We start from the raw sequence: 21,897 nt of genomic DNA, 5'->3' as shown, positions 1-21,897 counted from the left end.
GATAACACAATCAAATTGTGGAATACTTAAGCCGATTGTAAATTTACAGTTCAGGAGGATGGCCATATCGATTGGTTCTCTTCCAATCACACTTTGAAAAAATAGCGAAATTCCGGATCGAAAGTATATGAAATGTCATTAAATAGTCTTAAACAGTCAACTGTTGCATCAATGCGAGCCATTTTTCGCTGGCAAGTATAAAAGCCACAGCACTCGTTCCTAAACGTACTTTTAACAAACAAATGAAAACATTGTAGCTGCGCTAAGCCGACTATTACCTACCGTACACCACATTACCTAACACGATTATTATTTTTCAGGTCTCCATGTGGACAAGAGGTTTTGCAACCGAGGACGATTACTTTCTTATCAACATCATGGAGTACGAAATTGGAGACTAGGTCGAAGAAGAGTACTAGTTCACCACGATGGGAAGATCTACACACAGCCTATCCTAGCATGAAAGAATAAGGCTACATGCGGCTGCTCACAGGATATGAAGTCGCGCGTTACATTGGTGAGAAGTTGGTATGCCAAGCGTTTCTAAATGACCTAACCAAAGACGAAGGCGACATTTGCGAAGAGGTGAGTGATCGAAAAGTTGCAAAGGGCTAGAGAGACAACTTGACCCTCACCAGCAAATACCTGAAGCGGGTCTTTCCAAAACGAGAGGTTCACGAAGCATTGAACAAAGTCTAAGGACATCTTCTATGCGGCTATGCGACAACATATGGTGGAGCGGAACATAGGTAAGCGCGTGCAAGCGACAGTGGTGTTACAGCTTGCATTCTTCAGGACGATAGATAGTAGTGGTGGTATCCACGGGATCAATTTACTTGGATATGTTCTGTTTACGCTACTGACAGGAAGAAAAAACTTCACGGACATTAATGTGACCTCATTCAAAGGAATATTATTTCATATTTCAATATTTATCCTTTATTCATTTATTTTTGTTCTATTTTAGATGCAGGTCATCGGTCACCATATGCGGTCACCATAACGACGAACAATTGTATATTATATACAAAGTAATACAGGTAGTAAAATAGATAAAGGTATATATATATTTAAGAATATTTTTATTATATATTATTTATTTACTTATTTCTATTTTGTTTTAGGATAAAAATAAAGTACAACTCCCCGTTCGTCGCCTCACCGTAATGTAAGATTCGCTGTATGCCATTGGTAAGTTTGAGTTTGTCCTTGCTTATTATTATTTATAATTTATTCATTTAGTTTAATTTTATTTTATATTGAAAAACAACCACAGCGTATGCTCCATTATCGTTTCAGCGAAATGCAACACTTCCATAGGCTAAACTGTAAGTTTGTGATCTTTTTTAGTTAGAAAATTCGGTAATCACAATATTTTTTCTTTTTTATTTTTCTTTCGCAGATATCAGCACACCATCGCACAACGAGCGAGCCTGGTTTATTTAGATGTATTAATCGCGTTTATGTATTATGTATGTATATTATGTATAAGCAGGGCTTATTACAGTAGGCCTACAGGGAGCCAGCCATTTAAAACAATTGGCAACGCGCCTAACACGGCACCTCAAGGTGGCGTGTAAACCGTGAGAAGAATTTTGTTGTACATGGAACTATTATTTAAACAATTCTTCTTCTATTAATCTTTGTACCTCCGTTATGAATTGCTATTATTCGAGACGAAAAAACTTTTGGTTAATACCTTATTAAGCTAACCAACGAAGAATCCTAAGATCTCTTATGAATATGTTGAATCTGCAGTTTCCTTAGACAGCGTAAGTGCAAGTTTTTTCTAGTTATTACCTTATTACAGCTAATGTTTCTTTCTGTGATGCGGAATCGCGGGCCAAGAGTAACCGCTCTACCTTAGAAGAGCTAGGCCGCATCGCGTAGAAACGTTACAAGTTCTTAACCATTTATTTTATCCTCTTAGAATGCAAGTTTTAAACAATTTTTAATATAATTTTTCTTTCATTTATCTAGTTGCGCCTTTTCTTTCCTTTTCTTTTCCTGGTTTGTAAATTAATTATTCTCGACATTTAGCGTGAGTGTATTAAGTGTTCAAATTTTATTTGTTATTATAATTATTTTAATTACTTGCACACTTATATTGGCATAACACGTAAGATGTGCGTTAGCATCTCGTCACTAATGTGCACAATTTAAAATTTAAATTTTTCTAATCTTACTTGTATACAAACACGACAAGGCACCATGATGTCTTCACATTGACCTTCAAAAACCACTCATCGAGTGATTCGATCTGTTTCTTTCTTGTCAGTCTTTTTCTCAATCATCGGTAGTAACCGAAGAAGAAAGAGCATTCCATTTTCAAGTATAAAGCCGACCATTAATCTATATAGACGGACTTGGGACTTTGTTCTCTTTTCATAACTTCTCCCTTCGAATTGTGGCATTATATGACCGGAGAATCATGAAAAGAGACACTGATTAACGGTATTCCGTTATTACAATGCGCACTATTCTCTTGTAAGGAGCAGAGGACAAGAAGACCGACCGAAACCCCTACATCCACTTAGGCGGCTGTTACAAATTGTTGTGCCTTTCGTTTCTTATTTACTTTTGTCCTCTCTTCAAAAAAAAGAAGGCAGAACATTTTTGAAATTGTAAGCAAAATAGAAAAACGTTTCAGTTTTTTTAATTTACGCGTACGAATCGGAAAGATTTTAAATATATGCGGCTACATTTTTATCATCGAATGATTCAGCGACACTCGTTCATTCGACTGAGCCATCTATGAATTTCTGTAACCTAAAGATAATAAATTGACTATTATAAAAGAAGAAAAAAAAAACTTTGGAGAAACCTACACAAGAATGAATGAAAAGGAAAAAAAAATAAAAGCGAAAATTTATTCTAATGTCAATAATATAGTAATTAATTTCTTGTCTAAGTTTTAAATTTAACTTGCAAGTTAGTTTAAACACAACATATTGAAAGATATCATTAGATTTCTGTAAACAACTCTAAACTGCTTATTAAATTGCTCACAAATACATTTACATTGACTAGGTGTAATGATAATGAAGCTCATAGAGAAACGATTGGGGATATTAAAGCTCATTTCACCAAGTAATGTGGGCGAATCGATAGTACCATTAATTAAACTAATTAAGAAGGAAACACCAAGAATAAATTTAAGTTTCTCAAGCGATGGTACGGATAACAGAAGCAACTTACTTTCATAAGTAGGAGGAGAGTCAAAGGCTCCGAACCCAAATTCCTAAGAGCAAACAGCAAGAATTGCTTTTGAACTAATTCCATTGGAACTTCATAACACCTAAGGGAAGACGACCACACAACCGAGGCATATTCAATACTGGTCTAAGTAACATGGAAGAATTTTTAAGTTCTTTGGACCACCTCTTAACGAAAACTAGCGCCAACGAAGCTTTACTTAAAGAGAACTCGATGTGCAAATTAAAACGTAATCTTTGGCCGAAATTAACCCCTAAATTGATGGGAAAATCTGCGCTTTCCAACTTATGTGAATCGATGAAACATTCAGCATTGAATGATTTCCTCCTTGAGAAGGAACGCTTCTTGCATTTTTTTAGATTTAATTTCACAAAATTTAATGACCACCATGTAACCAAACTATTTAAATTAATTTGAAGTTGATACGACTGCGATTGCAAGAAGAAGGAAAACAGCAGTTTAACATAGTCAGAGTACATTAATATTAGGACGGATTAAATTACCGAGGTGAGATCATTTATGTATAAATTAAATAAAAGGGGGCCTCCGCGGCCGCGTTGAAGAACGCCAGATATCGCGAGAAATTCATCTGAAGTGTGGGCGTTAAAGAGAACCCTAAACGATCTGTTATAAAAAAAATAGTTTATTCATTTCACTAAATACAAAGGAGGCCAGGGGATTGGAGTGTGAAGATCAATAAGTTGTGGTTAAATAAGTTAATCGCTTTACTAAAACCAGTATGTACATCCGTGCGAGAGCCACAGGAAAAAGCCTTGAAAAAATGCAACTAATCTCTACGGAATTCGTGACAATCGATCTTCCTTTCCGAAAGTCACGGTGGAATGGAGAAATTTAAGATTTAATAGCAAAAGTAAAAATTCGCTCAAACAGTTTGGGGAAGACACTCAATTTGGCGATGCCACTATTATTAGAAATTGTAAACAAATGTGGGCGCTTATTCTCACATGTTTGGAATTATTGAGAATCATTTTCAGTTGACGGCAAATTTTTATACGTTTACTTTCAGATGGACGCAATTTCTATACAAATACTTGAACAATTATAGTTCCCAACTTGATGTCTATTTCCACATTTGTGAATTTGTGATTTTAATGGCTGATTAAAAATCATTGAAATAACACCAAGTAGCTCGACAGAGCATGATTTAAGTATACCAACTATATCTCGAAAAAACAGCAGGAGATTGCCTTATTCCAAAAGGAAGCTACAAGAATTCATAATGAATGTTGTGAGTTACAAACCATGTGTATTTGCGAGAATTTTCATGGAAGAAGCCGTTCCTTGCATTTTACACTCATTTACACTTTCGTCATTATTAAAAATTTCGTATTTATTTTTATGCACATGTATTTTTATGTATTTTTATGTGATGCTGAGAAAGGAGAATAAATATTTCCAATATTGACATTCTAACAGGTGGTCGCTCATTTACTTACTCTCTAAAGTAACAAAATTCGAAGTTCAAATACATTGCAACAAGTGATACACAAAAGACAAAAACAAAATAGTGGAATTAGCAAAAACCAAAACTAACTAACAAACAAACTTTTCTCTTTAAATTGTTCAACAGTTGCTGGTGAATTCTTAAACAATGAAGGTTCTGGACTGATGGAAAATTGCGTTATATTCACGTAGGTTAAGATTGTCACGTCTTTTATTAATTCCCAAAATATAATGCAAATATATATGCATGTCCGCACAGCTATATTTTAGAGACCTTCAACCACCTAAACCGTCGTTTTCTGAAATGACCAAGTTAGGAATCGAAACCGAATTAGTTAACGGATACGAATAGTTTACAGTTGAATCGGAATTAGAAGTTCAAACACTTCGTCGCAAAAATATTTGATGTTTTAAAATCATCAGGTGAAAATATTTAGGATTAAGGAGCAGTGAGGATTTTATCAACTGAAGGTATCTGCATTAACATTGGTGGTTGAGGTAATAAAATCTATACTTTGACCAAAATGGGCGAAACATTCAATACACTCATCATTTATTTTTTTTATAAAGTTTCTATTTCTTTGTAGTATTTAATTCTTTTCTTAAACTATGCCGGGAAATTGCTTCGAATTGCGAGGTTCGAAATGGATATAGAAAGAGCTAGTTTAGTGCATTATAACAGTAAAGTTTCAAGGGCAATCGTGCCTGTAATGAAAGGAAATGCAAATTGCTTCATGATACATATCCTCCTAAGTATTGAATTGAAAATCCAATCGCCACACCTCCGGTAGAGTCGTAAGAAAATTACAAGTGTAAAATAATCGTATAAGGCGACATCCTAAATAGGGTACATCCTCCAAGTTCGGCACAGGATTTTCTGTTAAAATTCCAATACTCTGAACAATTAGGGGCTTGACTTCGATAAATTTCTTATCCGCTAATAACATCGATAGCTCACGTAAACTAGAACGATATTCATCATTTGCTGTACGCAACAAACTCTTGGAAGAACCACTGGAAAAAAGAAATTTCATTCTACTTGTATATATATGCAATAAAATTAAATAAAACCCAAACGTACTTTTGCAAAGGAAACAAGGCATATATAGCCAGGCAACGAGTCAAAACTTTACGTCTATAAAGTTGTAAAATACATGATTATTATCAGATATTGAGATATAATTTAAAAAATTCACACTTTGTAGTTATGATTTCTTTTTTAAGGCCGACGGCCCCAGCTTTCGGCTTGTGTGGATATAATTTGCAAATGCTTTGCCAGCATATATAAGGATTTTTTCACATTTTGTGGTTCTTTTAAAATTATCTTACAACACCACGATATCATGGCACCACTATGGCCCTGGCAGGTTCTGAATCGGATCTGAAATATCATTTTTTGTTGTTTTTAAACTCAATTCTCATATATAAATAAAGAATATTTTTAATTTACTCTGTCTTTAGATTCTCTATTAGTTGACTTAGATCTTGCAGGAAAGTAATTTGAGCACCAGCGTTAGGTAGTTTTTCCATTTTATACAAAATAAATATATGTAAAGCGAAAAAGCATGAATGGGCATAAGTTCAAGTTTATCCAATGTCATGCGTAAAGTATTTAAAATATTTAACCATGTCGGTGTATGCGATTCGAGACTTTCTTCTGAAGAACGAAAATAATAACCAATAGAACATTCTAGCAAGCTGTAAATGCCGGATATAAAAGCTTTTATATGTCCGACAGCATTTAATATGCTCAACATCAAAACATTGCCTGGTGATGTAGAGCTTTTCATCCATATTCTCATACATTCAATATGTAAGCTTTAATTTTATAGCGAATTAAATTGAAACTGAAATTAATTTTAACTTTTATATTTTAATGTTTTTGTTTAATAAAACAAAACAAAAAAACTCTTAATTCGATGTCTCTTCGCTATGAGTTTGCATGGCTAACATAATTTTCAATATTAAATTGACAGCATCATGTTTTATTTCTTCCGGGCTTTTACCCGCTGTATGAGCAATAATTATCTCTTTTAAGGTTCGAAGTAAATCGTCAAACGTAGCTATAAATATTTTGCGTCCATTTTTACTGGTTAACAATTTTGGATTTTTGGCTACGCAGGCTCGTTGTAAACATATCATAGAGCGGGTATACAAAATACGTTTAGCCATAATTGTTTCTTGTACGGTTCTGAATTTACAGCTTCCTGATATTTCTTAATTACTTTGCTAAAGTATTGATACGCTTTTAGCTAAAAACTAGTGCTGGGGAGTTTCAGTAAAGTATTATTATTATTATTATTATAAATTTAGCCAGAGAATAAATTCTAAAGCTAAAGTCTTAAAAGCGTTAGCATTTAAGTTTTCGGCTTTCTTTGCTGCATTTGAGATTTGAACCAACGACCATTGAGTTGCTTGTCGAGACTCTTGCCTACTCGCCCATTCAGGCGGATTTCAGTAAGGTATGTTTCTGACTTTCCCAGCGTCCAGTTGCAAAATTGCAAAGCCTTTTTGCCTTTTTGGTAGGACGATTGTTCAATGTTCGTTGTCTATTATTATATTATATAAATAAATTATATTAATAAAAAGAAGACAATAGTAGATATAATTATTGAGGACTTTTCTACAACGCCTTTTAACAGTCCTACAGCATCGCCTGAGAGCAAATTAAGAAATTTGGAGCGGTCCACTTTATTTATATTACGGGAGAAACCGAAAAGAAATTATAGCTGTGAATTTAGAGCAAGGGAAAATCAAATTTGGAGGAAAAATTCAAGGCCGCTGTTGATGACAATCATGATAATTTATCTCAGAAAGTAAGTTACTCTTTATAGGCTTTTTTTAACAATCCTAACTTTGTAATTTGTACATTCTTTTTAGGAGAAGCTTCAGATCGTGGTTATATCGAGAAAGGGGGCACGTACAACGTAAATAAAAGTAAGTTGTTTTTAAAATCTGCGATGAGACAATATTTAAATTAATCCAAAATTTTTTAGCTCTAGTACCACCCAGTCAGAGTAAAAATCAGCGTAAAACTGGGATAAGTCCAAATTGGGATGAAGATGACAATGACATATTTGCCTCAATAATCTTAGATCAAAACGAGAAGATATCTAAGTTCCAAGAAAATAAACAAGGTATGGCATTGATATTCCTCACACTTTTTTGATGCTAATTTTTATAATTTTTTTTTTAATTTAGCAGGTTTTCAAACAGCGAATGGTAAAAAAATCTCTATATCGGAAGAGCGCAAAATGTCCATACAAAATATTCGAAGAGAATTTCAAGATTATTTGCAGAAAACGGATTATGAAACTGAATTAAAAGATATAATAGTTCGGATATCGAATAAAAGTGTGGAATCCAAGTTTAGAACAACCGGAACCAGAAAAAGACTAATGGCTCTTAATGATGAATCCAACCAAACTGGGCATTCGACTTTAAATGTCCCAAAATTTCGTAAAAAGCACTCGTTGTCATTAAATCCAAAATTTAATTTTAAATAACTTATCGTCTAGTTGGAGCTTATAGCAACAAACACTTTTTCAACCGCTTTAATTTATCATTGGGAAAATGAAACTGGCCTTTCCTGTTGTTGTATATTAATTTATATAATTTATATTTAAATATAAATAGTTTTATTTATATAATAGCTTTATTAATATATATAAAAATAAATATATATATATAAAAGAAATTGTTAATCCATTTAATGGTTTTAATGGTTTCCTGATTGTTTCCGATTCTTCTTTCTTGGTCGCTCTTGCTCTTCTATCATCTCCTCTAGATGTTAAGTATTTTCTTATTATTTCATTACATCTGATAATTTTTTGGTAGAGTGGCCATATTAGTTAAATGCCTAAGCTTATGAAAAACGATTCATTAACATTTCGTGGTCACTTTTTGGCATTTGCAAGCAAATAGTAGAATTTCATCATTCTTGAAAATGGTACTGGATTTAGATTTATTCCGAAGTGATAAAGCCGGTGATCCCGATGCTGTATGCAGAAATCAAGAAAAGCGTTTCAAAGATGTCGAGACGGTCATCTCTGAAGATATGGAATGGCGACGAAGACGTCACCGAGCCGACAATTTGAATAAAGTGAAAAATCTCTGCAGCAAAGTCGATTGGTGAGAAAATTAAAAAAAGGGAACCGTTAGGCGATGAGTCAGATGAGATACCGACAGAATTGCAAAGCCCTTTCACTGAACTCAACATTGAAAAACTGTCCGAGTTATCGGTGAATCAGATTAAAAAAGTGCGCTTACTGATTGATCAGGCAATGATTGAAAATGAAAGCCTATTGCAAGCAAACGAACAGAAACGTAATCTAGCCTTGCGGGAGGTGGGCAATCATTTGCATGAATCAGTACCGGTGTCTAATGATGAAGATGAAAATAAAGTCGAACGCACGTATGGCGATTGTAAGAAACAAGCCAAGTATTCGCATGTAGATCTGATCGTTATGATTGATGGAATGAATGGTGGTAAGGGCGCCGTGGTTTCCGGTGGACGGGGGTACTTTTTAACTGGCCCAGCTGTATTCTTAGAACAGGCTCTTATACAGCATGCTTTACATATGTTATATGCGAAAAACTACACGCGTTTATATACCCCTTTCTTTATGCGTAAAGAAGTAATGCAAGAGGTGGCTCAATTATCTCAATTCGATGAAGATCTTTATAAGGTTGTTGGTAAAGGAAGCAAACGAGCCGAGGAGGGATCAAGTGATGAGAAATATTTGATAGCGACTTCTGAGCAGCCGATAGCTGCTTATCATCGTGATGAATGGCTATCCGAGTCGGCATTACCTATTAAATATGCCGGCTTATCCACATTAAAATTACTATAAAAGTTATAAATAATTCACATTAGGTGCCATCAGAAGAAAATAATTGGCAAAAACAACAAAAACTAAATAAATGTAAAAATGCAATTTTCATTTTTAGATGGCAAAGAGAAAAAAACCATACAACAACGCGAGCGATTTCTACAATTTCTCTTTGTAGATAGTTGCTCTTAAGCTTTACACGTATTAATGTTAACTGTCAGTTTTGTTTTTTTCGTTCGAGAAATACGTCAAAGGATTTTAGGAACTAGCGCTTCTTGTAACGGGAAAGCGGTTTTGAGAGACAATTCAATAGAAACGGTCAATCTGTTGAATCCAGAAGAGAAGAAAAAAAAAAAGTCATGGTATGGTGATAGTCAAAATTTTTGTTTAATGGAATTGGTAAATAAATGGGAAAGGTGTATGTAAGCGTTAACAGTCGTGTCATCGTAAATGCATAATGTTACCAATTTATGAACGCTTGGATGCACGCAAGCCTCTATTACGAGTAAAACTTTCTCACTGTTTTTTTTTTGTCTCCATTCATACATAAATTCTGCTCGACTTAAAAAAAAATGTATTTGCGTGAAAAAAAAAAATATATTTGCACTATTTCGTCAATTTTAAAAAACTGCTGTGATCTTGTATCGACTTGTTTTAAATGGTAGGTATCTAAGATTCAGTCTGAAACTGTTTTTCTTTTATTTTTCCTTTTTTTTTCTTTCAATTAAAATTTAAAAACTGAAATTATAATGAGAGAAATTTAAAAATAATAGATGATAAGTCGTAGAGCAGATTGGAATCTTAAAATTTAATATTTATTTGTAATATCGCAACTTAAAAAAAAATTTATTCATAGTTTGTCTTTCGTGTGTTATGTTATAACGTTGTAAATATTTCATAACTTTGCGTATATGTACAATACATTTTAACGAACAAATATATATATATATATATATATATATATATCTATATATATCTATATACGTACACTAGATTAGTATATATGACGTATAAAAATTTGTAGATTTCTTTAAATATTTATAAACTTTTGCTTTGACAATCAAAAGAGTAGCATGACACCGAAACTAGTTATGTTCTCAATAGACGTAGATGAATCACCACATCGTGCGCCAGGCGTTTGAAAGTTTGAAAAGAGACAAAATTTCCAATGAACTAAAAAGGCTCTTGCAACAATCTAATAAGGTGAGTAGTCTCATGAGCCATGGACACAAAGTAATGCAAAAGGAGTTGAATGACGTACAAGCGGATTGTGATGATGCCATGAAGCGAATGAGGGATCATCAAACTGAAATGATGGATTTTATTATAGAAGAAAAGAAGCGTCAGCTGCAAAAAGATCCTGTTACAGATATTCGAAAACTGAAATCTCATCGACTGAATATATAAATAAATATAATAATAATAATATATAAATAAATATATAAAAACTTGAATGTTTTTTTTTAGTATTTAATTAGTTATGAATGTGCGTTCCTGTGTGTACTCAAGTGATTGTTCGAATCAAAAACTCTTTTGTATGGAATTTGTATTTTCTCAATTATATAGAATTTGTATACGGAAATTATTGAGTACGAATGAATATACATATTAATCTCTCATCGATGAGGCTTTTTTATAAAGACCTATTGAATGATTGAGAACGAATATACGCTTATTCTCAAAGCGGCACAATACATGCAAAACAATTGAGAACGAATATGCGTTTATTTTTTAAAGCGGCACAATACATGTAAACAAATTTATTCAAACATTCTCATTTAGTGTTTTGGAAAATATGCGAGCTAAACTTATTTAGTTTTACAACTTAATCGCCTGAGTGGCAAGAGTCTCGACGTTTAACTCAATGTCGTGCCAGTGCATGCATAATACCTATGGAGAGAGGTGGGTTAAAATGTATAACTAGTACACATATATTCGTACAATGTTTGCTGACTAGCCCTTCAGAGACTTTAAATGATCGTAATCCTATTTTCTTAGTCATAGATTCTCAATGTCATACATGCTTGAAAGTGTGAAGATTTTTACCTAATTGAATGTGTCAAAGGTTAATATCGGCAATGAATCTATTGGCCATCTCTCTTATATTGCTACGAAGATACCACATTTAATAAAATGGCTCTGCATAAAAATTTACCGATTTTCTAAGAGACCAAGTTGATAAGAAAATTGTATTCGGTCGTGACCGAATATTTTATACCCATAATAGTTACCCTAAAAGAGGCAAAAAAATCAATAGAACTAAATTTTTATCCTTGAAAATATGTAGTGGGCGCGATTGATTTTTTCTATTTTCAAAATAAAAGTTTTTGTAGGATAGGCGTGTGGGCGCTGTAGGCGTATCCTTTGAAAAGCTTAAGCACTTTCATATACTACCCGTACATGCTGCTTACTATTGACTATATATTTATTAGGATTATACGATTCACCGAAATATTCGCCTATTTTCTTTACAATACATTTATGGCAGTAAGAGGATGACCTGTAAAACATATGAGCTGCAAGAAGAAGACCGGTACAATATATTTATGAGCAGCAAGATGACAGCCTGTACAATATATTTACTTGATCATAAAGTAGAGCGAAGCTCCATTCACTTGATATGTTCTCCAAACTTTTTTTAATAGCAATATTTGCTTGATGGTTTTTCAACTTACACACATATGTATAAATTCTGTAATTTCCACAAAACAATGAGATATAAAGACCAAAAAAACCTTTAACTGCAATTTGTTATATAGCTCGAGAGTTCTGATATAAGTATAGATATATCCTGCAACGAAAGGAAAACTGCAAGAGGTGTTAACCTAATATTTAGAAAAAATACCTCCGAATCATTTTCGAGACTATTATCATCAGTACTATCTAAATCACTAGTCTCAATACTATTTTCCCAGCCAGATAATTCCTCCTCTTCATCTACTTCAAAATCGTCCAAGTTACCGGTTACGTCCGCAGATTTTTGTTCCAATAATTCTTATAAAATATTTTCATGTTCCTGAAACGAAGGACTTCTTCTAAATGAACGTTCGCCTTCAATGACCAGAGCAAAATTTACCTTTAATTGTCCTCTTACTGCTGCTAGTTCACAGAAGGGATTTCCACATAAATTTAGTATACAAGTAAATTTCATACTCTGAAGTTGTTGAGTGGAACAGATTTGCCCAATGCGATTATCATTTAAGAAGACATATTGGAATTTATTCATTTTCATTTATATATGGCGTTCACCATTTCGCTTCTGCAACCATCAATTTGGATGAATTTTTCTTGGTTCAAAAAACCGATAAGAAAACAGAAAAACATAAAATTGACTTTTTTCAAATCGAAACAATTTATGAAGGAAGCATTTTAAAATAGTATTACACTATATTGTTAATTTATTTTTTGCAATGAATTGCCTAACTTTTTTAATAAAAGCCACCTAAGGAGAATAGTATATTAAATTTATTATTTCTTTTGTAACACTCACATAGAACAAGGTATCAGATATCCCTTTAAGCAAATGTAGTTTTGAAGCGATTTAGTCATATCCGTTCAAGATTAAAGTGCGGCACTCTTTCATCTCGGTGCAGCTTAAAAGGTCTTTTTTGGCGGGTAAAATTGCAAAATCTTTCTAAATTTTTCCACAACTGACAAAGTATAATTCATTTTAAATAATACTTTGAGGTGATGAGTATGCAAGGTTCGTGAGGTTTCCCCACTTGCTTCTATTTATTGTCTAATTTATACAATCGTAAGCATTACATGCACTTGCCATCGATTTAAAAGCAAAGAAAAAATTGCAATGAATGCATTTTATAGCAAAGTCATTTCAAACGAATCTGGTGTAAGTCTTAAACAGTTTGAAAATATTGATCAGTAACGGCAATGACAGCTGCAGTATCTTGGTAGCCAATTCAAAGTCGGCTAAAAATAAATGTAGATTCAATTGATTAATATCGCACGTATTTTCTCTTCCATATTCTGCTGTTATTTAATTTTGTTGCCAAAAATTTATAAAAATACGAACAAGAGCTCGACATAATGGTTTGCAGGGAGAAAAGAACACGAAATTACTCAGTCGTTTATTAAACTTGATTGAATTTGATTAAACAATATTAAACATTTCAAAAATTGGCAGACTTACGGTACCAAAACCATATCAAACCTGACTAAACATCATTAACCGTTTCAGTCCTAGACGGTATTGAAAAAACACTGTCGAAGAATCCCAAATAGCGCGATCGCGCTTGTTTAATTTTATGTCGAGAAATACCATTTTTACATCGCTCCGTCACTTTTATTGCAGTTTTTGAAATGATCGGATGTATTCTTCCGTATTCTTCAGTTAATAATTCTATTCATTATTAATAATTGTGTGTTTTAAAATGATGAGACGAAGCAACGCACAAAGTAAGAGATAAATTAATGTCGACTTACTATTTAACTTTTCTAAATTTGGTGCGTCCCTAAATGGTATAATGAATCGAAAAAGAAAATCTGCAAGCACATTATTATAGTACTATTTCATCTATTGTAGAATGTACTTTTTACATTAAAAGGAGCTGCGTGATCTACTTGCGTTAGTAAGTCTGACCGCCCGACTTCAACAATACGTAACGCACCGTCAGTTGTCCACAATGCTCGAAATGTGCTGGGTTTTCTCAACATAAAATCTGAACAGCGCGAACGCGCTGCTTGGGACTCAAACGGTCATGTACTTTTTTCTGTTTTATCATAATTTTCAAATTCCATATTTTTATATTGTTTCTTTTTGGCAAATGTTTAGCGATTTGATTTTTTTGAAGAAATGAATTAAAGAAATTGAGCGCGAAGTTTTCAGTGTTGTTATGAATGGCATTAACCGTCAGCCTCAGCAAATATTGATATATTGACTGATACATTAGTGTGCGTATAACGGGAGGGAGTGTGATTGAAACTTGGCCTAACGTTTATACCACTTAGGCGTTATTGTTATTGCTCCCTTAAACCCGCCAAACTTGAAAGGAAAACTCCATTTATGTACAACGGGCTAAATTCCATAACAAGTGAACAATTCATCAATTTTATATTGAGAGTAATTTACCACCGGCTATGGCATGTTTTATTTCAGAATTTGATCCAAATGTGCTGGTCCACAGTTACGATTACTGAGATGGATTATTAAAAAATATAAAAACGTATATTTGAGTGATAATGCTCTCCATTTCATTTTTATTTAATAAGTTAATAATTTGAATGGTATCTCTCTATTTGACAAGTTCTTAACAGTTATTTATATCTTACTATATTTAAACATGTATGGTGTGCAAATTTTGAACTTTAAATTCTACGGGAAAAACATAGTGCAGAAGAATTTGTATTGACAACCAGAATATATATATGATACTGACCTGATATGATTCTGACCTTAGCAACTGCAGACAGTTTGTTTGCAAACTTTTGAATGTAATGGCGATGCTGTAGCACTTGTACAAAAAGCATTATTTCTACCCAATTTAGCAAAATTTAATTTTTTTTAATACCTTTATAACTAGCGGAAGCGAGCTATACAATGCTTCAAGCTTCGTCTGACCATCTGTCTGTCTGTTAATTTGTCCATCCGTCCATGAGCCCAACTGGGAAGGTATCTATGGCACATATTCTCCCGTTGTATGTAACCAAAACTGAGAACACCTTAGCTTTCCGTGTCTCTTGCTTGTTGCTCATAAACTACAGAGATACAAACGACATAAATTTCCACAAAATTATTTTACGAAAATAGAAAAAATCAGCCACGCCTATCCAATATTATTAGGTAGGCAAATTTATATTTTTCCTTTCTTTCAATCTTTCTTAACACAATGGTGAAGAGTGTAAAAGATTTAGTCGGAAAAAAACGTAATTTTCCAAGTTACTTTTTTTCCCCAAGCTCTCCAAGAAATAAACCGAAAGGTATTGAAAAAAAGCCTCATCGATGCGAGATTAATGTGTATATTCGTACTCAATAATTTCCGTATACAAATTCTATATAATTGAGAAAATACAAATTCCATACAATTGAGAGGCAAAAAGTTTTGAGGCAAACAAGAGGCGCTTTCTCCACTAATGCAAACAAAAAAAAAAGCATTGCACTTACTCGTCCTAATTCTAAAATGATATCGTAATTGTCATCAACAGTTGTTCATCATAATAAATAATATTATTGGTAACATTTGAAGAGATTACATTAAATAAAACAAGTCCAACGTATTTACTTTAGTGCATATATCTATACATTTACGTATAAGGAGATAAAGCTGAAAATGAATGCAATGTAAGCCGATTTATTTTTAGCAATAACCAATGTGTGGTCAAAATTGTACATCTTTTGTCTCTTATTGTTTACAAACAAAAACTATCATGTTAGACATATGCAATCTAAACAAAATTCTTTGCGGAAGTTATTCCACCTATACGCGTGCCGAAAAAGCAGAATTAATCCTATAATTTCAAGTATGTTGAGTAATTTGCTTAAACAGCATAGAGATAGAGTGCGCCTACTCTAAGGCTTAATTATTACAGTAACTAAGCTGATCAAAGATGCCTACGGTATTGGAAAAAGGCATATATAGACATAAAAGGCAGATATATACGAAAATGGAAAAGAAGGGTTACAACGCATTATAAACACCTGTCGCTTTGCTGTCTTCATCTATATTAAATATTTAGATCGGAAAATTTCCATAGTCTCCAAGTTGTGAACCGATTTAGGAGAAAATAAGCTTTTAAACAGGTCCGCCTGCAGACCCAGCAGTTAAGTGGCTACAGATATATTCTACTGTAAATTATTTTATCTGATTTTTCTCAATCATATACGACTCTCTGCTACAATTTGAAGCGTTTTCCAAATCAGACAAAACTTTTAGAACCTTCCTCTTTGAAGTTGAAATTTTAAATAGCTGTTACACAAAATATATAAGGAACACGTTAGATTAGGCCAAGCCCGACTAATACACTATTTCGGCTAATCTTACTTTTCGTCTATATTCGTCAAAAAATAGAAAAAACTAGGAATTGGGGTCATATGAACGCGTACTTGTTATGGCAAAGGCGCCACGTCCATGTGAAGCCATGTCCGAATTTGCCACTTTATAACACCGTATAGTTAAGCACATCTTGTTACTACATAAAAGTTTGTTTTTCTTAAGCGGGTTTCAAAAACAGCTGCTTTCTCTTCAAATTTTTCTCATCCGCCTTGCTACGTCAAACTGCAATTGCTCACCGATATTGTGATCGATAGCGACGTTTTCAAAATATCAGATCCAAACCATTTTTAATACGGTTCCTGCCAGGACCAGAATTCCTTAAATACCAACCAAAATATTTAAAAAATTTGCGATCTGCGGGTTGAGTACCACAAAAAAAACTTTGATGGGCAGACATTGGGCGTACAGGCAACGCACACAAACTGTGCGCTAAAAGTGATATACAACATAAAAATAAAATTCTTTTTATATTTTTGATTTCATTAAGTTATGAAATCGACTTTAGGAGGAAGATATCCATTCTCTTTATATATGGTTGTATATGGTTAGTATATACAAAAATATCCTTAGGGATTCGAAATTTTGCAAGTTGACATAGGTCTTACTTATCGGTTCTTAGAGTTCAGTTCTCAAACCTTATGGAATACATTTACGTTTACTATGTTCTTGTAGTTTTGAAGTGCTTAAACCTAAGCAAACCGTTATCAACAGTTGAGCGTACAAATACATGTAAATTTGTTTAATCGGCTTATGATTTGCGACAAGTTAAATAAAATCTTTCTACTTAGTAGTCTAAACTTGTTTAACAAACAATGATACAATATTTATCCTAATCGCCTCGAAGGTAAAACGCCTCGATGAGAGCGTAAGCAAACACTATTTAAAGACAAGTTAACAATTTGAATGTCTCACAAGGGCATCTTCTAAAGGTTTTTGAATATAAGCATTAGTGTTCCTTACATTTTCAGAACCGCCTTGAAAAGAAAAAGTTTACAAATATCGATCAATTTTTGCATGTGTGTGTCCGGCAAATTTTTTATATAGCAAAGATCGCATATATGATAAGAAAAATCAAAGGATAAAGAAACTGATGCGAGCCACTTATGCATCCTTTGTATAAGAGATGAAGACAGCGAGAAAAACTTTTACTTATTATAAGTGATTTTCTTAAGGTCCTTTTTTCCCATATCTTTCTTACATGGGAGTTTAACAAAAATATGTCTTCTACATATCCGATGACGCGACCAAAGCAGAAGTACTCACACTTGACGCTAGACTTGGAATTGACTCAGAAGGAAAGGCGAGTTTTTAAAATTTTTATGATTACATTTAGTGAGCGCCCAAAATTTATTCCACGTCATAGTGTGAAAAGGAGAAACCAAATAAGATGCCATCATTTTCTTTCTTTTCCGTTTTCATGTTCGATTTTTTTATTATATATCTGTTGCAGTTTACAGAGTGAGCAACGGAAAACAAGCCAAAGCAGCAGAAGTGCTTTAGTCTATGTTGCTCCGAGGGTATGCGCTTTAATCTATTTGAAATATTTTCAATGCCAATCTTAATTTTGGCGACCGCGAGAGTGCTTATAGGACACATTATACAGACGAGTGGATAAAATAGACGGATAAACAGGCAGATGGGTAGGCTTAAATTAAGTCCGAATTTGATGCTGATCAACATGGTATATACTTTGCAGAGTCCGTGAAGCTTTCTTATTAATTGGTGGTGAGTGTAAAAAACGATAGCAGTCAAGTCTTTTAACAACAGGTCTCATTTCAAGTTACCCGTTTTTTCCGAATTGTTTGTAATAAAAATATTGGTTGATGCGGTGTAATATAAATGAACGTTTAGTTTATTTTTATTATTCGGTGTACCGCGGTTTAGCCCTAAGCTGCTCGGCTTCTGTGCGCCAAGTCTAACCGTCTCATGGAGTGCCGATGAAGCTCGGCAAGAGACGTTCCCTAACTTTGAATTTAGGCGGATTTAACGCTTTGTATTTTCAGCGAGTTAAACGCTTGATTGAATTGTTTGATAGCAATTAATTTTATTCAATTCTTGCCTGGCTATTTATACACGAATTATTACACTAAATTATGCTAACGTAAACAAATAGTAATTGTTTTGATTGGGGCGCCTGGCATCGTATTGCATTTCGTAATGCAATACCCACCCAGTTGAAGTGCGACAAAATTTTTGTTTTACTTTTTTTTTGTTACAGAATTATGCAAATTTAGCATAATTCTGTCGCACTTCAAAGAGGATGCATACGACGGTATGCGATCACACTACATGTTATAACTTTGATAGAGTAAAAGTAGAATGTTTCTAAATATAGATCAGGAGACTTTAGACGTGGCGGACATTAACACATGCAAAAATGTAAAAAAGGAGGAAAACTTGGGAGACGTATAAAAATGCAAAACAGAATAAAACAATGATTTAAATGAAGTTTAATAACGAAAAATAAAGAAGTAAGAAAATAAAAAAAATAAAAAAATTTGTGTTCAGAATGGTTTTCTTCTTTTACAATGCAACGAAGTATTTGTTGTCAACTTGCTGAAAATTTAAGAAGAAGAAATATAGATCAATACAAAGTCGCGCAAGCCATCGAAGTAACGAAAATTCATTATGGACAAATTTTAAAGGAAATTATTCGAAGGATGAAACTCATTTTCATCTAATCGAAAAACCGAGAGGGATAGTAGGACTCAAAAAGGCTGCTGGTTCCACTCCATACAACGAATAAAAAAAATCCAAGAAGTAAATATCAACGAGTAAGAAATCTCTAAAAGAATCGCAAGAAAGAATCGAAAAGAAGAAGAAAGAGAAAACGGTTATCGGAAACGTAAAGATGGGAAAAAATATGTAAAATTTTTCAAAAGCTGTTCGCTCTTTCTCTTCTTTAGGCTTAGGACGGTTGAAGAAATTTGTGGTGTATTTCAAGTAAAGATAAGGATGAGATAAAGGGGGAATTGAAAATCCAGATAAAACAAAGCCGAAAGAAGCATTTAATTAATATTCTTGAAATCGGAAAGACCCTTCGTACTTATTTCAAAAATAATTAAAATCCTTTCAAATTTCCATTGGGAGGTGTACTCATATCCGGAATTGCGGTTCCGTAAAAAAGTGTAAGTTCACCAACAGCTAACTTGCCAAGAGGACCTCACTCTACACTCTTCTTTAAATCAAGTTGTATTTGGTGCACGTTTTACAAATCATGACGATTAATAACTTTTGTATATTGTATGTTGGCTTCCGTTATGTAATAAAAAACTCCAAATATTTTATATAATAAATAAAATTTTTATTAAAATTAAAATCACATTCACATTAATGAAAAGACGCCATTTCTTAAACATCAAAAAAAAAAGAAGAAAAACTGGTTTTTAAACGAAAAAAAACAACTTTTCTTTGGATCCATTCATGAAATTTCTAAGATCTCTTCCGGATCAGGGCTTGAGGCATTTGATGACAATGTCGATTCATAATTTTCTTCTTTTTCGCGTTTTTCACGTCGCTCGCGCGCCCGACTATTTTGAAACCAAATTTTTACGCGTGTATTAGTTAAATGTAAGGAATCAGCTAATTGATTGGCTTCTTCAGCACTTAGGTATATGGATTTTTTTTAGGCATTTTCTAGAGTTTGTAGTTGAGCGGATGTGAATGGTATACGTGGTAAGCGTATATTTATATTTCGCTATTTTAACAAAGTGTTTACAACTGTTTACAACTGTTTACAAGTGTTTAAGACTGTTTAAGACTGTTTGGTATCCCTGTTCGCCGACATATATCCCAACCTTTCGCAAAATGTTGGGAAAGAAGCGAATAAAGATTTTTGATTCTTCATTTGACAGTGTCATAAGAGAAAGGTGCCTGAATAGCGGAAAAATTAACGAAGATTTCACGGGTTATTCGATATATAAGAAGATTAACACTACATCACAGCAAAATGTGATATTCGTGAGGTTGCTTGAATCGCATCACTTTTGCCTTTTATTACAATAAATTAGTGCAAGCGTCTCTGCAATCCTGCATGCGTAAAAACGTTTCACCTTCTGGCAATGAAGAATATGATTTCCTTTTTTGAAATAATATATGTTTTGGAACTAATTAACTCCCTTAGTAGTGTTTCTACTATTACTGAAGTGACAAGTGTGATTGGGCAATTTGATTTCGTTGTTATTACGCTTTCATCATCTATCTTTCTAAAAGCAGAAAAAGTCAGTGGCATTATAAAATTTTTGAAAAATAGAAAGTCACCTGGTCTTAATGCAGTTGATAAATAGTGCTTAAACTACCTACCTAAAGAAGGGGTCGACTTTTTAAATGGTATCATAAAAAGTTGGCAACTCATGTTACTTCCTACGAATATGGAAATCTTCAAAGGTAATTTCAATTCTTAAGTCAAACAAACCAGGAAATTGGCTCTCGTCGTACAGACCGATAAGCCTGCTTTCGTCAATAATTTTTGAGTTAAATTTTGATTTTTAATATTTTATTTTTGTTCGCTTATTTGCTTTGTTGGCTATGAAAGCTACAAAAAAATACAAACTTAACAAAGATGCTGTTAAAAATGTCAAGAAAACATCTTTGAGAATTTAGGGCGGAATTTAATTTCTAAGGAGTATTTCTAATTTATATCTCTGCATACATTATGTATTCTTACATACATTTTCATAATAACTAATCTTAGCTTTTTTTCTCTTCATCTTCTTTGCAAAAAACAAAAATAACGCAGATCATAACGCTCGGTGCAGCTTATGTACTATTTCCGAAGACAAATCACAAATATACATGGCATAAAGTAACCACTACTGTAAATAATATAATAGTTGGTAAATTATGGGTGGATCAGCATGGTGATACTGAATAGTGGGTTAAATTCGTCCTCTGGCATCAAATGCATTCTGAAGTATATACCATATTCATATTTTTCACGTGAAGCACAAAGACGTGTTAAAGGTGTGGTCATAGACCGTAACAATAAAGTGAAATGGGTAATTCGTGGGACCCGGGACAATCAAATTGAAATAGCTAAGGTTCGTTCGATTTCTGGGCCTCCGGACAGTCCAGAATATGAGACGGGAATATATGGGAAAGGCGTATGCTTCCGTCAGACAGCGAAAAGTATTACAATTTCTCAGTGCTGGCTGCTCAACTCAACGAGATGGAAGAGGGGGTGGCACCAACCGATTCCAGACATAGGCCTGATCAACGGTTAATGGAAGTAGATAAATGGGACGAGAGTAATCATGAAAAGCTACGCTTAGAAGAAAAACAACGTGAGAAAAGAAAACAACGGGAGGAAGAAGCTGAAGCTGCGGCCAGTAGGGGGGGAACCTTTTCCACCTTACCAACCAGTGTGGTTTTCCCAACAG

The 21,897-nt window shown here is 33.6% G+C and overlaps 1 long non-coding RNA gene and 3 pseudogenes across 2 annotated transcripts; 3 read left to right on the top strand and 1 right to left on the bottom strand.

Annotated features, from left to right (window-relative positions):
* Positions 1–328: 328 nt before the first annotated feature.
* LOC119641798 lies at positions 329–2,637 on the top strand. 2 transcript variants are annotated; one of them, XR_005247889.1, is made up of 5 exons: positions 329–749; positions 968–1,058; positions 1,125–1,191; positions 1,277–1,328; positions 1,403–2,637. It is a non-coding gene; the product is annotated as an uncharacterized LOC119641798 (long non-coding RNA). The 2 variants fall into 2 exon arrangements; XR_005247890.1 differs by lacking the exon at positions 1,277–1,328.
* A 2,792-nt stretch (positions 2,638–5,429) lies between these two features.
* LOC119641786 lies at positions 5,430–6,852 on the bottom strand (annotated as a pseudogene).
* Positions 6,853–8,626: 1,774 nt separating this feature from the next.
* On the top strand, positions 8,627–9,580 carry LOC119641803 (annotated as a pseudogene).
* Positions 9,581–9,874: 294 nt separating this feature from the next.
* Positions 9,875–21,897, top strand: LOC119641785 (annotated as a pseudogene).

This window comes from Glossina fuscipes, unplaced genomic scaffold (assembly GCF_014805625.2).
Source record: "Glossina fuscipes isolate IAEA_lab_2018 unplaced genomic scaffold, Yale_Gfus_2 177, whole genome shotgun sequence".
NCBI classification, from domain to species: domain Eukaryota; kingdom Metazoa; phylum Arthropoda; class Insecta; order Diptera; family Glossinidae; genus Glossina; species Glossina fuscipes.
Note: the sequence above shows the minus strand (reverse complement) of the source record. Positions and strands in the feature narration are given on the sequence as shown.